Source organism: Nicotiana sylvestris, chromosome 10 (genome assembly GCF_000393655.2).
Source record: "Nicotiana sylvestris chromosome 10, ASM39365v2, whole genome shotgun sequence".
In the NCBI taxonomy this organism is placed as follows: Eukaryota; Viridiplantae; Streptophyta; class Magnoliopsida; order Solanales; family Solanaceae; genus Nicotiana; species Nicotiana sylvestris.
The window spans coordinates 97,610,889-97,622,845 of NC_091066.1; the positions used below are offsets into that span (position 1 = coordinate 97,610,889).

At 37.3% G+C, this 11,957-nt stretch overlaps 1 long non-coding RNA gene across 3 annotated transcripts; it reads left to right on the forward strand.

Moving 5' to 3' along the window:
• Positions 1 to 2,373: 2,373 nt before the first annotated feature.
• LOC104214221 (uncharacterized) lies at positions 2,374 to 11,566 on the forward strand. Of its 3 annotated transcripts, XR_011403112.1 has the most exons (3): positions 2,374 to 3,025; positions 8,823 to 8,917; positions 11,299 to 11,566. It is a non-coding gene; the product is annotated as an uncharacterized lncRNA (long non-coding RNA). The 3 variants fall into 3 exon arrangements; XR_011403113.1 differs by lacking the exon at positions 8,823 to 8,917; XR_707855.2 differs by lacking the exons at positions 8,823 to 8,917; positions 11,299 to 11,566 and adding an exon at positions 4,142 to 4,469.
• Positions 11,567 to 11,957: the final 391 nt, after the last annotated feature.

Genomic DNA, 11,957 nt, shown 5'->3' on the forward strand with positions numbered 1-11,957 from the left:
GGCATTCCTGCTCAACGCTTTCAGCCTCAATATCGACCCCATGAATATCCTTGTGCTCCAGATAATCCTCCCCAATGCTACTTCTCTCTACAAAATCCCTAAAGTTATACCTTACCTTCCCAGTACTCCATCCACAATTCACCACCATATGCTCCATATCCACAGGACCCGCAATGGCCTACACCATTTCCGCAAATATCTTACCCGCCTCCTCAAACATATCAACCACATACCCGCAAAAGGTTCCAACCGAGGACAGAGTACAAAATGAAAAGGCAACAGGAAAAAGAAAAGACTTTCAGGAGAATCATATGCCAGTTTGTTCCAAAGGTTGAGGCAATTGGACATGTTGAAGCTGATTCAGAATAAAATGTCAAACCCTCTTCCAAAGAATTTTGATTATTTTCAAAGGTGTGCATATTGCTCAAATACCCCGGATCACAACATAGAAGAGTGTTGGCATCTGAAAAGAGCAGTTCAGAAGCTTATTGAGGCAGGTAACATTGTCGTGCAAAATCCAAATGCAGTATACACTAGCCAAAGTCTGTTGCCTGGTCATAATGAGACGCATATGGTGGGTATGATTTGTGTTGAAAAGGAATATGAGAACTATTCTGAGATCCTCGGAGGGCCACTTGCCATAGAGCTTTCAGCGCTATCACTCTCGGTTTCAAAAGTTGATCTTAAGAACGAGCCGGTAAAACGGACCCAAAAGCAATTTGCTAAGGTCAATATGATGGAGACTTGCGAAGGTCCTAGTATTGTTGATGCAGAACTCAGTGGCTAAGATGTTGAGCTTGGTGATTGGAAAGATGCTCCTTTCTTGGGTAGCCAGGGAAGAGTCTTGTTAGTTTATTTTGTTGTCATTTCTGTTGTCCGGTTTATTTTAGGGTTGTAATCCGGATATTGTCTTGTGGCTCAAACCCTTTTATCCTTTTATTTTTCCAAGTTCATTTAGTCATAGTAACTTATTTAGTGTTATCTAGGATTATTCAAGGGGTGTAACCCCAGTTTAGTTCGTTTGTTTTGTTGTTCGAACCCTTTCACCGTCTGTTTAATACAATCTCCTATTTTTTTTTTATTTCTAGTCGGTATTTGTTTAATTCTCTTTTTCTTTTATAGTTATTTTCATGGTGAATCTAGTGGCATGACATACATGTGGAATTCTCAGCCTGGTCTTAAAAATTAGTCTAATCATGAAACAATGAAGCAAGTTTTGAAGATGGCTGGGACATTTGAGGGAAATAAGTAAAGATTTGGATATTTTGAGATCACTTAAAGCCCAAATTGTGTGAAACTGGGGCAGATGGTTTGGGAAGTTAAGAGGACGACAAGAATTTGTACAAGAAAGTGCGCCTCGGATAATTTAAAGCAGGCAACTTTGAGTTCAAGTGCATCTCAAGTTACAACATAAATCCAAGGGAGTTTGCTCCAAACTAACGGAAAACATCCATTTTGAAGAAGAAATCTCCCAAAAAGAGCCCTGTACTTGACGAGGCACTAAATAAAGGTGGAAGGCATATCTGTGATACCAATGCCGATGCTGCAAAAGAAATGTTATGCACGATCTTCATTTTTTCTTCAAGTTGCATGTGTTATTCTTGGTATTCTTAGAGATTGGGAGGTCTTCTTTCAGCTATCCAAACACTTTATACCCTTTGGTACCCCTTTGAGTCTGTGCTAATTTCTTTGTCCTCCCCTCTTGTGGAATCAAGTTAGAGTCAAAAAAAAATAATGAAATAAAATTTTCATGTCCCTGTGACCACGTGATTTTTGCTCGACCAAAATACTCCCACAAAATCACAAAAAAGTTACTTTAATTTTTATAGAATTTCTAGGAACATTTGCTTAATTGTTTGCATTTTAGTTGCATTTTACATATATTAAAAGCGTAAAAATAGCAAAAATACATATTTGAGTTTCATGCATTGCATTCTTAGTTTGGTAGTTGCATTTTAGTTTAATTGTTAATTAATCACGTCAACAAAACAAAAATCAAAAAATACATTGTTCCATTTTTTTAGTTTTAGTTTTAGTATTTTTCTTTCATTAGTTCTAAAATCAATTAATTATTTTAGTGTTAAAATTAGATAATTAAGTCGATTTCATTATTAGGGCTTGTTTACGATTTAATTTAGGTTCAATTGAATTTATTAGTAATTGGTAATTAATATTAATTAATATTAAAATTAAGTCAAATAATGAGAGTGGGAAATTTGGACTTAGAGCTCGATTTGGGCCTCAGATTTGCTGAGCCCAAACCCCTTTTTCTCTTCAAATCCGCCAGCCTAGCTCCCTTACCCGGCCCAAGACCTTTGACCCTCTACCCATTCCATCTTTATATCATTTACCTAACCCTAAAAATGCTATACACCTGCCCGCGGCGGGCAGCTCCCACCTGCCTGTTTCTGTTCGCCATTGCCAGCCCCAAACGCCCATCTCACCGTAACCGTTTCAGAAGCCCTTCTACCCAAGATTCCTTCTCACTACACACTCTTTCACTCGCCCCCTACTAACCAAAATCGCGCGTCGATCTTTTTAGAAGGCATGTGTTGGAGATATAGGAGCCATAGGATTGATTTAAGGTTAATACTATCCCCCTATTTTTTCAGGATATGTCTATAAAAGAAAGGATTCCACTCTGAGAAGGGGATTTTTTTTTTTTTGGATCTGGAAAAAGAAAAAGTTTTCTTCTCTGAATATTTTTATACAAAGACAACCGAAAATCAATTGGTATTGTTCATTTATTAAAGAAAATTTCTGGAAAACGAGGCAAATGTCTGAAGTTTTATAGCTGAGCTTCAAGTTCTCAACCCTAATGGGTTGGTTTTTAAGTCATTGGAGCCAGCTTTCCTGTTGATTAAGCTTAGGTTTGGATATTGGGAGACTCATTGTTGCTCTCGTCGGTTTCGAATCCATTTCCACTGTTGTTTTCCTTGTTTGCTACTGAACCTTGCTAGGATTTTGGAGTCAAAGGTGTATTTGCTGATTCTATAATTACTATAAAAGAAGATTGCAATTTCAGGTTTAATCTCTTCTCCTATGTACCTTTGTTTTAAGGTGTTATTGAGCCATGGGGATTTGTTTCTAGAATGGTGTTTTTCTTTGATCAAATTTCATGAGGAAGTCGAACTTGGGATTATCATTTAGTCTCAATTCATATTTGAAAGTGATATTTGATACGTTGTTCTTGCTGTTGAATCTTTTCTCACTGGTTTGATGTGCTTGAGTACGTTTAGTCAGTAAGAGTTGATTTGAGCGGTCGTTTTTCTATACTTTATATGCTTTAACTGTTATTACGGTGTCGAAGTATCTTTTGAGTCAAGATTTCATCGCTTTCAAATGGACGATGTGTTCAGCTTTGTAATTGTTAAACGAGCATAAACCTGTGATGCTTATTCTCATGGTGTTTCTTTGGCTTATTCTGCTATCAAAAGAACGATCGCATGTCCTTAGGAAGTCAAAATGGCCGATCGAATTTGAAACAGTGTTATGAGTCTAATTAGCCTATTCTTCTGAAATCTTCCTTATTCGCTTGGGACTTTTAAACTAGTGTCGCCATATTAGCCTGAGTAATTGATTTCAAGAGTTTTGTCGATCAATGACTTCCTGATTTTTTATTAAGGATTAGCTACTTCACAAAAATGAGTTCCCTGTGTGTTTTTTGCTGTCCACGAAATGTTTTGATGTTCAAAGTAGTCTGCTCATGCTAAATGCTTAGTCTCTACATGTTTGACTTGAATTGGTTAGTCGTAGGACTGCTAAACGAGTCATGAATCACTAAAGTGCCCTGTTTTCTGATTTCATGACCATTTTAATGCGCTTTGCTGGCTTGAAATTGCTGAAATTCTCCTTGATATTGTTTGTCTCTTGTTGATTACTTGTTTATCTTAAAACATGCTCTGTTATGCTAAAGGCAGTATGGCTGATCTCTGATTGTCAGGGCAGCAACCGTGCTTAAATGATAAATTGATGCCCATGTTTGGTAGTCTGAAGAACACTAATTCTAAATTTGGATTAATAATGTTGTTTCTTCTATAGTCATGGCTCAATGCTAGGTTAACTTGTATGATTGGATTGAGTTATTACTTGGTTCTGTTAATCAATTTTAATGCAACTCTTTGTATTAATCATTTTTCAGGAATTCAAAAGATGTTCGTTTCGAATTTAGTTGGTTACTGCTATGATCTTCTATTATATTAAAGGTGGTTTGAAGCATGTTTTAGCTGTCGTTAACTTGAATTATTTTGTTTTGTTGAAGCTTAGAGTATGGGATTCTGCTTTGTTTAATTGGTATGTTATGGCATGCTATTTTTATTTGATTTTGTTCTATAGCAGTGGGTAGTGTCTAGCCCAAGGCAGCGCCTAGGTTGCAAGTTTGAGGGCAGGAGCTAATTCTGATTTTTTTTATGCCTTGGAAACTATCTTGTTTACTGCAATTCTTATATTATTAAATCTGAAATTTTCAAGTGTGTTGTGCTTGGTGTTGAAGATCATATTAAATCACTTGGGATACTATTTTCATTGATCTGTAGTAATTTTTAGGGATATTAGGTAGCACTATTTCCTCCCTACTTCCGCTAAGTATGGTATTTATGCTTACTGATGTTTCAATATTGTTTCAGTATTGTAGTTAGTGAAGGTGGTGTAGCGATAATGATGTGTCACATATTTTGTTTTGAGTTAGTCTTGATGTTCTTGTGATTGTTTCAGTACTGCAAAGGAAAGCATGTGCGAACGATAACTTCTTTTTTGTTCTGTGCTATATGTTTAGGATGGATGGGTTATTTGCTCGTCCCTTCCAATCTATAGGGAAGGAAAGGAACCAGTATAAATAAATACAACATTCATTGGGTCTCTAGGTTTTAGGTGATAATAAAATTCTCAAAATTCGGGTGCACATTTCATGCGACTCGACTACAACTTCAAATTAGTTTAAAATATGAGCATTCATAGCTTGCTTTAGGTGCAATGTAATAAATCATCATATCTACGGGTATTGTTCCCATGACGTAGTTGTGATACATAATTTCAAAATCTAGGTGTACATTTCATGTGACCCGATATCAATAATGTTAAATAAAATAAACATGTTGTGAAGTGCAGGTGCATATCATGTAGTATGGTTTATGATGTGTTTTCAAAAACAAACAAGTGTATGATGATCACGAATTTTCTTAAAAAAACATTAAAAGAGGTCGGAAAGTGAAAGATGCACGTAGGTTTAAAATGTGTAATTAATCAGATAACTAGGCCAATAGTAATAGTTGAGTGACTGTGCTAAAACCAAGGAACCCGAGAATGCCTAACACCTTCTCCCGTGTTAACAAAATTCATTACCCCGATTTCTGTATTTCGCGGAGTGTAAAACAGAGTCAAACTTCCTCGATTCGGAATTTTAAACTGGTGACTTGGGACACCAATAATTATCCCAAGTGGTGACTCTGAATTTGAATAAATAATCTCGTTTCAGTTTTGTCCCTTTAATTGAAAAAACTCTCTTATACCCTTTTGGGTAGAAAAAGGAGGTGTAACAGTCCCCATAGATTTGTTTTAGAAAATGCATTCCAAAAGAAAATTTCAAAAAGAAAAAAAAGAGAGAGATAAAGAACAAAAAGAAAAGAAAAAGAAAAAAGAAAAGAAAAAAAAAGAAAAAAAATAGCAACAAAAAAACAAAACAAGAATTAGTTGTGAGCTACGTTCGACCTGATTCTTGTCACCACAAGATATGTAGGAAGCCTTACGGTTCGGTCACACCAAATAAAATATCTCATAATCCCATAAAGTCAAGAGGAGGGCGGTTTCTCTTAGAATCAAATTCTCCTGTTTTAGAAATTGGGGCAAAGTTTTTAAATGGATTTCAAAAGTTGTAAATAAATTAACTATGTTATCTTAGTTATTTTGAGCCTTTATGATATCTCTTCTTTCTAACCCTGTCCAAAAACCATATTACAGTCCAAAAAAGACCTCCCAGATAATGTTTGAGAGTGTTGAGTTTAGACATGCCAAGAGCATATCATATTTTTGCAATGGTTAATGCCTTGTCATTTGCAAAATCAGAGGAAATAAGAAGAAAAGAACAAAATGAGAGAGTCCTATTGGTGAAAACCTTCATAGGTACCAAAAGGCGACGGTGAGTTGAGAGAAAAAACAAAATGAGAGAGGATTGATGGTTAAAATCCATTGGGCACTACAAGTCGAATAAGGATCATGAATAAGATAGGATAATCGGAGCATTGAAACCTAGTTTCACGGCGAAGAGGTACAACAAGAGTTGAATATTAGACTTGCTTGACAGATTAGGCCACTTAATCCAAAAGTGCATGTCATGGTCATTAGAGTTGGTATCCACATGTGATGACTCACTTGTGTTGCAAGTGAATTTAGTGTTTTGAGGCCTAAAAACCTCCCTTTTACCTCACCTTGATTTATGTCCGTGGTCCGTACCTATATCCGGAAAGCCTTCTATGTGAAAATATGAGAAATAGAAATTTTTGAGTTAAAAAAATTGATTATGGTTGACTTTGGTCAAAATTGTTAGCAAATGAATCGGGATCCGTGTTCTGACGATCCCGGGAGGTCCGTAGTAAAATATGGGACTTGGGCGTATGCCGGGAAACAAATTCTGAGGTCCCAAGCCCAAGAAATGAATTTTTGAAAGAAATTGTTTTCTGAAAAATATAAAGATTTTTGAAAGTGAAATGTTATGTGAAACCTGTGGTATCGGGCCCGTATTATGGTTCCGGAGCCCGATACAGGTTTGATATGATTTATATATGTTGTATGTAAAGTTTGGTGAACAACGGAGTTTATTTGACGTGTGTTGGACTTCCGGTTGGAGAGTTATAAACTTTGAGGGTTCTTGATGAAAATGTTGACTTTTGAGGTTTAATTCATGATTTTACATGTTATTTTGATGATGTGATCGCACGAGTAGGTCCATATGATATTTTTGAGGTTGTGTGTATATTTGGTTGGAGCCCCGAGGGCTCGGGTGAGTTTTGGGTAGGTTTCGTGGTGTCTTAGGCTTAAATATGGCTATAGGAGGTTCAGAAAAACTGCAGCTCTCTAAACCTGCTAGTGCGGTCCGCACTGGTTTTGTGATGTCCGCACTGGTGGCTCTGCGGCCGCAGTGGATCTTGTGCTGTCCGCACAGGTTCACTGGTGACTGTGCGGCCGCATTTGATTTTTGTGTGGTCCGCACAGGGAGTCTAAGAGGCTGTGCGGCCGCAGTTGATTTTGTGCGGTTCGCACAGAGGGTCTGAGAGGGGTATACTAAGATGAGATTTTTAGTTATTTTTCATTTTTCAAAACCCAAAAAACATAAGAGACGATTTTTCAAATAACTTTTCTTCTCCAAAACATTGGTAAGTGATTTCTAACTCGTTTTCTTCAATCATTAACATCTTTTCACATGATTTCAACTCAAAATCAATAATTTTCATAGGGGAAATTGGGTGTTTTGGGTAAAACCTAGGTATTTTTAAAAAATTGGGGATTTGAAACTCGATTTGAGGTCCGATTTCAAAACAAATTATGTATTTGGGTTCGTGGGGGAATGAGTAATCGGGTTTTGGTTCGAACCTCGGGTTTTGACCATGTGGGCCCAGGGGCGATTTTTGACTTTTTGGGTAAAACTTTAGAAAACTCATTTTCATGTATTGGGGTTGATTCATTTAGTGTTTATTGACGTAATTATGTAACTTGTGACTAGACACAAGCGAATTGGTGGTGGAATCAAGGGGTAAAGCTATAGTTGTATCGTGAATTGTGTTCGTGACATCGAGGTAAGTGTTTGGTCTAACCTTAGCTTGAGGGATTAGGTGTTTTGTCTTATTTGCTACATGTTAATTGTGGAGTACGACGTATAGTCATGGTGACGAGTATCTATACGTTCATGTCAAGCATGCCCGTGAGTCTTGTATTATAATTGTTATGACTCTGTTGTGGTTTATTGCGCTTCATATGTTATTATCACCATTGTTCCCTTGTCGGAATATTTGTTTGATATTAATGATCCCTTACCGGGATGTTTGTTTGGATAGTATTGTTCCCTTGGCAGGATGTTGTTGAAATATCATTGTTCCCTTGCGGGGAAGTTGTTATATTACTCTTGTTCCCTTGCCGGGATTCCTTGTGATCATTGTTAGCTTGTAAATGGGAGTGGGTGGTACCTACCACAAGATATAATGAAATGGGAGTGGGTGGCACGCCTACCACAAGATATAATGAAATGGGAGCGGGTGGTACGCTTACCACAAGATATAATGAAATGGGAGCGGGTGGTACGCCTACAACAAGATATAATGAAATGGGAGCGGGTTGTACGCCTACCACAAGATAAATGAAATGGGAGCGGGTGGTACGCCTATCACGAAATAAATGAAATGGAAGCTAGTGGCACGCCTGCCATGAGATAAATGAAATGGGAGCGGGTGGCACGCCTACCACGGATAAATGAAATGGGAGCGGGTTGCACGCCTGCCACGAGATACAGGAAATGAGATTGGGTTGCACGCCTGCAACAAGAGGTGAAAAGAAAGTGAAATCTGCCTTTGTTTTCCTTATTCTTGTTAGTGGTTGGATTTTGATTCCTTTATAGTTCTCTTGATATTCTGTTTTACCTGTTTTCCCCGAAGTATGTTTCCCCTTCCCACCTTTATTTGTTTATTCTGCTTTACTTTCCGCTATATATTAAGTAACTGCATAGGTTTATTTGGTAGTCTGGTCCTAGTCTCGTCACTACTTCGCCGAGGTTAGGCTAGACACTTACAAGAACATGGGGTCGGTTGTGCTGATACTAGACTCTGCACTATGTGCAGATCCCGGAGCAGCTTTTGGACCGTAGTGTGGAGGCTACCTTCAGTCCAAGGTAGACCTGCAGGCGTCCGCAGGCCCTGACGTCTCCTATATTCCCGTGAGCACGTGATTTTTGCCCTAAGCTAATTATTCCCAAAAATTCAAACAAAAAAATTTCTTTATTTTTACAATTTTTGTGAATTTTGGTGTCACTTTCTGATAGTTGTTTGCATTTTATTTGTGCATGTTAATTCATATGAAAATACAAAAATATGCATTTAGGATATAAGTTCATATTTTAGGATTAATTAGGGGTTAATTTGTTTTGGAACAAAATATAAAAATCACAAAAATAGTCCACTTTGCATTTTAATCATTTTAATTGTGAATTTGCCGTGAAATAGGTTTTAAATAATTTTAGAATTTAATTAATTTAGCTTTGACATCTATTAGGATTTTTATTTTTGATTGTGCATCCTTATAAAATTAGGGAAAAATAAAACAAAAATACAAAATGAAAAATGAGTAAAATAAATAAAAAGAACAAAAAAAAGGGGGAATAAATAAAAGAGGGCTGCTCACAATTGGACCATTTCAATTAAATTCACCTAGCTCAAAGAAAAAAAAAAACAATCAGACCAAACACACCCCAGAAATCGGCCTAAACCCGTCCCTCTACCCGATCCGCCCCTCTTGCCCTCGAAACGACGTCGTTTCGTTCCCAGTTAATCTGGACCGTCGAGGTTGATTGGTCAGACGGTCCAAAAGCACACCCCATTTAATATATAACTGTCCTAAAGACCCCCCCTCTCTCGGACCCCATCATCTTCCTCAAGCTTTCTCTCTCTCACGAACCCTAATTGCGCCGCCCTGATTTCTCCGACGCCGGCAATGGCGGCGCCGACGCCAATCACCACGAAATTCACACCCCAACTTCCCCTTCTCCTCCTCTGTCCAAATCCATCGGCCTTTTCCTTCGAATCTTACCTGAACCCTTCGAATCTTCGATTGAAGGTTTTCCGGCCATGACACCACCTCGTCCAAATAACATCAAATTCACACCAGGTGTTCACCTCCCTCCCTACATCACGAATCCATGCCCATTTCACTTCGAATGTTCCCCGTTTGTTTCGAATCTTCAATCGAAGTCTGACCGAAACCCTAATTGCTCCAATCCCTACCAAATCGATACCATACGGTCCCTGGGGTTCCCTCATGATGAATTCAAGGTCGACGGCGTTCAAATCCTTTTGGAATTGGTCGATTTGTAAATCTGAAATGGCCAGTAAGTTCCCCGCTATTGTTTTCCCTTTTTCTTTTCTTTTTGGTAATATTGTAGTTTTATTTTGTTAATAATAAATGATAATCTGAAAATCAACAGAATCTTCTTTAATTCTGTTTTCACTTGTTCCATACCCATCTGATTTTGGTTTAGCCTTTAGTTTAGTTCGTCGATTAGTTTAAACTTGTTAATTGATTTAGTAAATTTGTTTGAATGCATTTAGAGATTCATTTAGTTTATGTTCTGTTTTGCATGCTGTGTGTTTTTATGTTTTGATAGTTTAAATCTGTTAATCTTGATTTTGTAGTTTAGGCTTAGTTTAGTTAAATGTAGTTAGATAATTGTTTAGGTATAACTATGTTAATTTTTACTTTGATGGTTAAGAGTTAATTTGGATTTGTTCCTCAATAACTGGTAAATCAAGCATATGAACTTGTTTGGTTATAGCTGCGATTTCAGTTTAAGTTCAGGGGCAGTTTAGGTAATTGAAATTGGACATGAAAGTTGTAGGTTAGAATAGAAGGCCCCAGAATCTTCTAGAATAGGGTCAAGTGTTGGTTTTCAGTAATTGTAAGGTGCTAACTTGAGTCACAAGCTAAGAAATAAGGGACTAATTGAATAAATAGATAGGGACTGACATAGAAAACAGAAAATAAGGGCTGCCCTCAGCTCTGCCTATAAAAGGCATGCCTAAGTGCCTTAATGGAGGAGGTTGGAACCCCAAAAATTCCCCCCAAAAAAGTTCTCTCTAGTTTTCCAGATCTGAATTTGAAATTCAATATTCAAAAACCAAAAACACTAGAAAACCTTCAAAAATCCAAAAAAAAAACTATTGTTCTATTGTTAAACCTTAGGTTAGCTTCAAGTTTTAGTTATTGATTCACATTCTTAAGTTTGATCTTTGATTGCTGAAGTTCAGAAGTTCATTTCGAGTGATTTTGGGGCTAATTAAGTTGGTTTTTGTTTGAGTTTTGCTCTGTTGAAGTTTTAGAAGTATTTTGAGTTTAATTCCGATGTCATTTGGGTTTATTCGAGTCTGTTTCGGTTTGATCTGTTATTCCTGTTCGATTTCAAACACTTCTGGATTGTTGAATTCATTGCTGGACTGTTCTTTTGATCATATGCTCCTTGATTGTTCAACACTGTGGGTCGTTGTACATTGCTGCTGCATTACTGCCATAGCTGACCTCTTCTCCCTTCTTATTTGCAATTTTCAGGTATTATCCTTGGCCTCGTCTGAATTGCGAAGGATCCATGTAATTTTCTGATTTGGAGGCTGAATGATGAAGAGCTTGAGTTAATTGCTGAGTTTGCTTGGTTTCTGTTTAGTATTAAGATGAAACAGTCACGTTTATACAAAACATGTGTATCGTTTGGATAGGTTCTGGACTATATTGACTGATAGACTATTAAACATAAATCTGCTTGGTTGAACTACTAATTACATGTTTGTATATCTAAGAAATGCTGTTATTTTCCAGATTCCCATATGAGTTAAATGTTGATCTAGTTCAGGTAGTCGCAGAAAACAGGTCCAAAATGGTTTCATGTTTCCACTGCTAAATCCAGGTCCCAAAATCATGAGATCACCTGAAAGTTGAGTGTTGGTTTAGTCTTGTTAATTTGAATTAATGTCATACGGTTGAACTGCTACTACAATTGTTCTTAATTGGATTTTACCTTTAGTAACACTTAGAAGCTCAATAATGAATAAATGAATAGGACAATTTGTCACCTGTCTTTGAATTGTTGACTTGCATGAAAATTAGCTGGTTTGTTTTGGGAGTGATTGGGCTGCTTAGATTCGTGTGAATGCCGCATTGTTTCCTTCCAGGCTCGACCCTGGGTTCGTTGGTCTGCGTTTGCAAAGGTGACT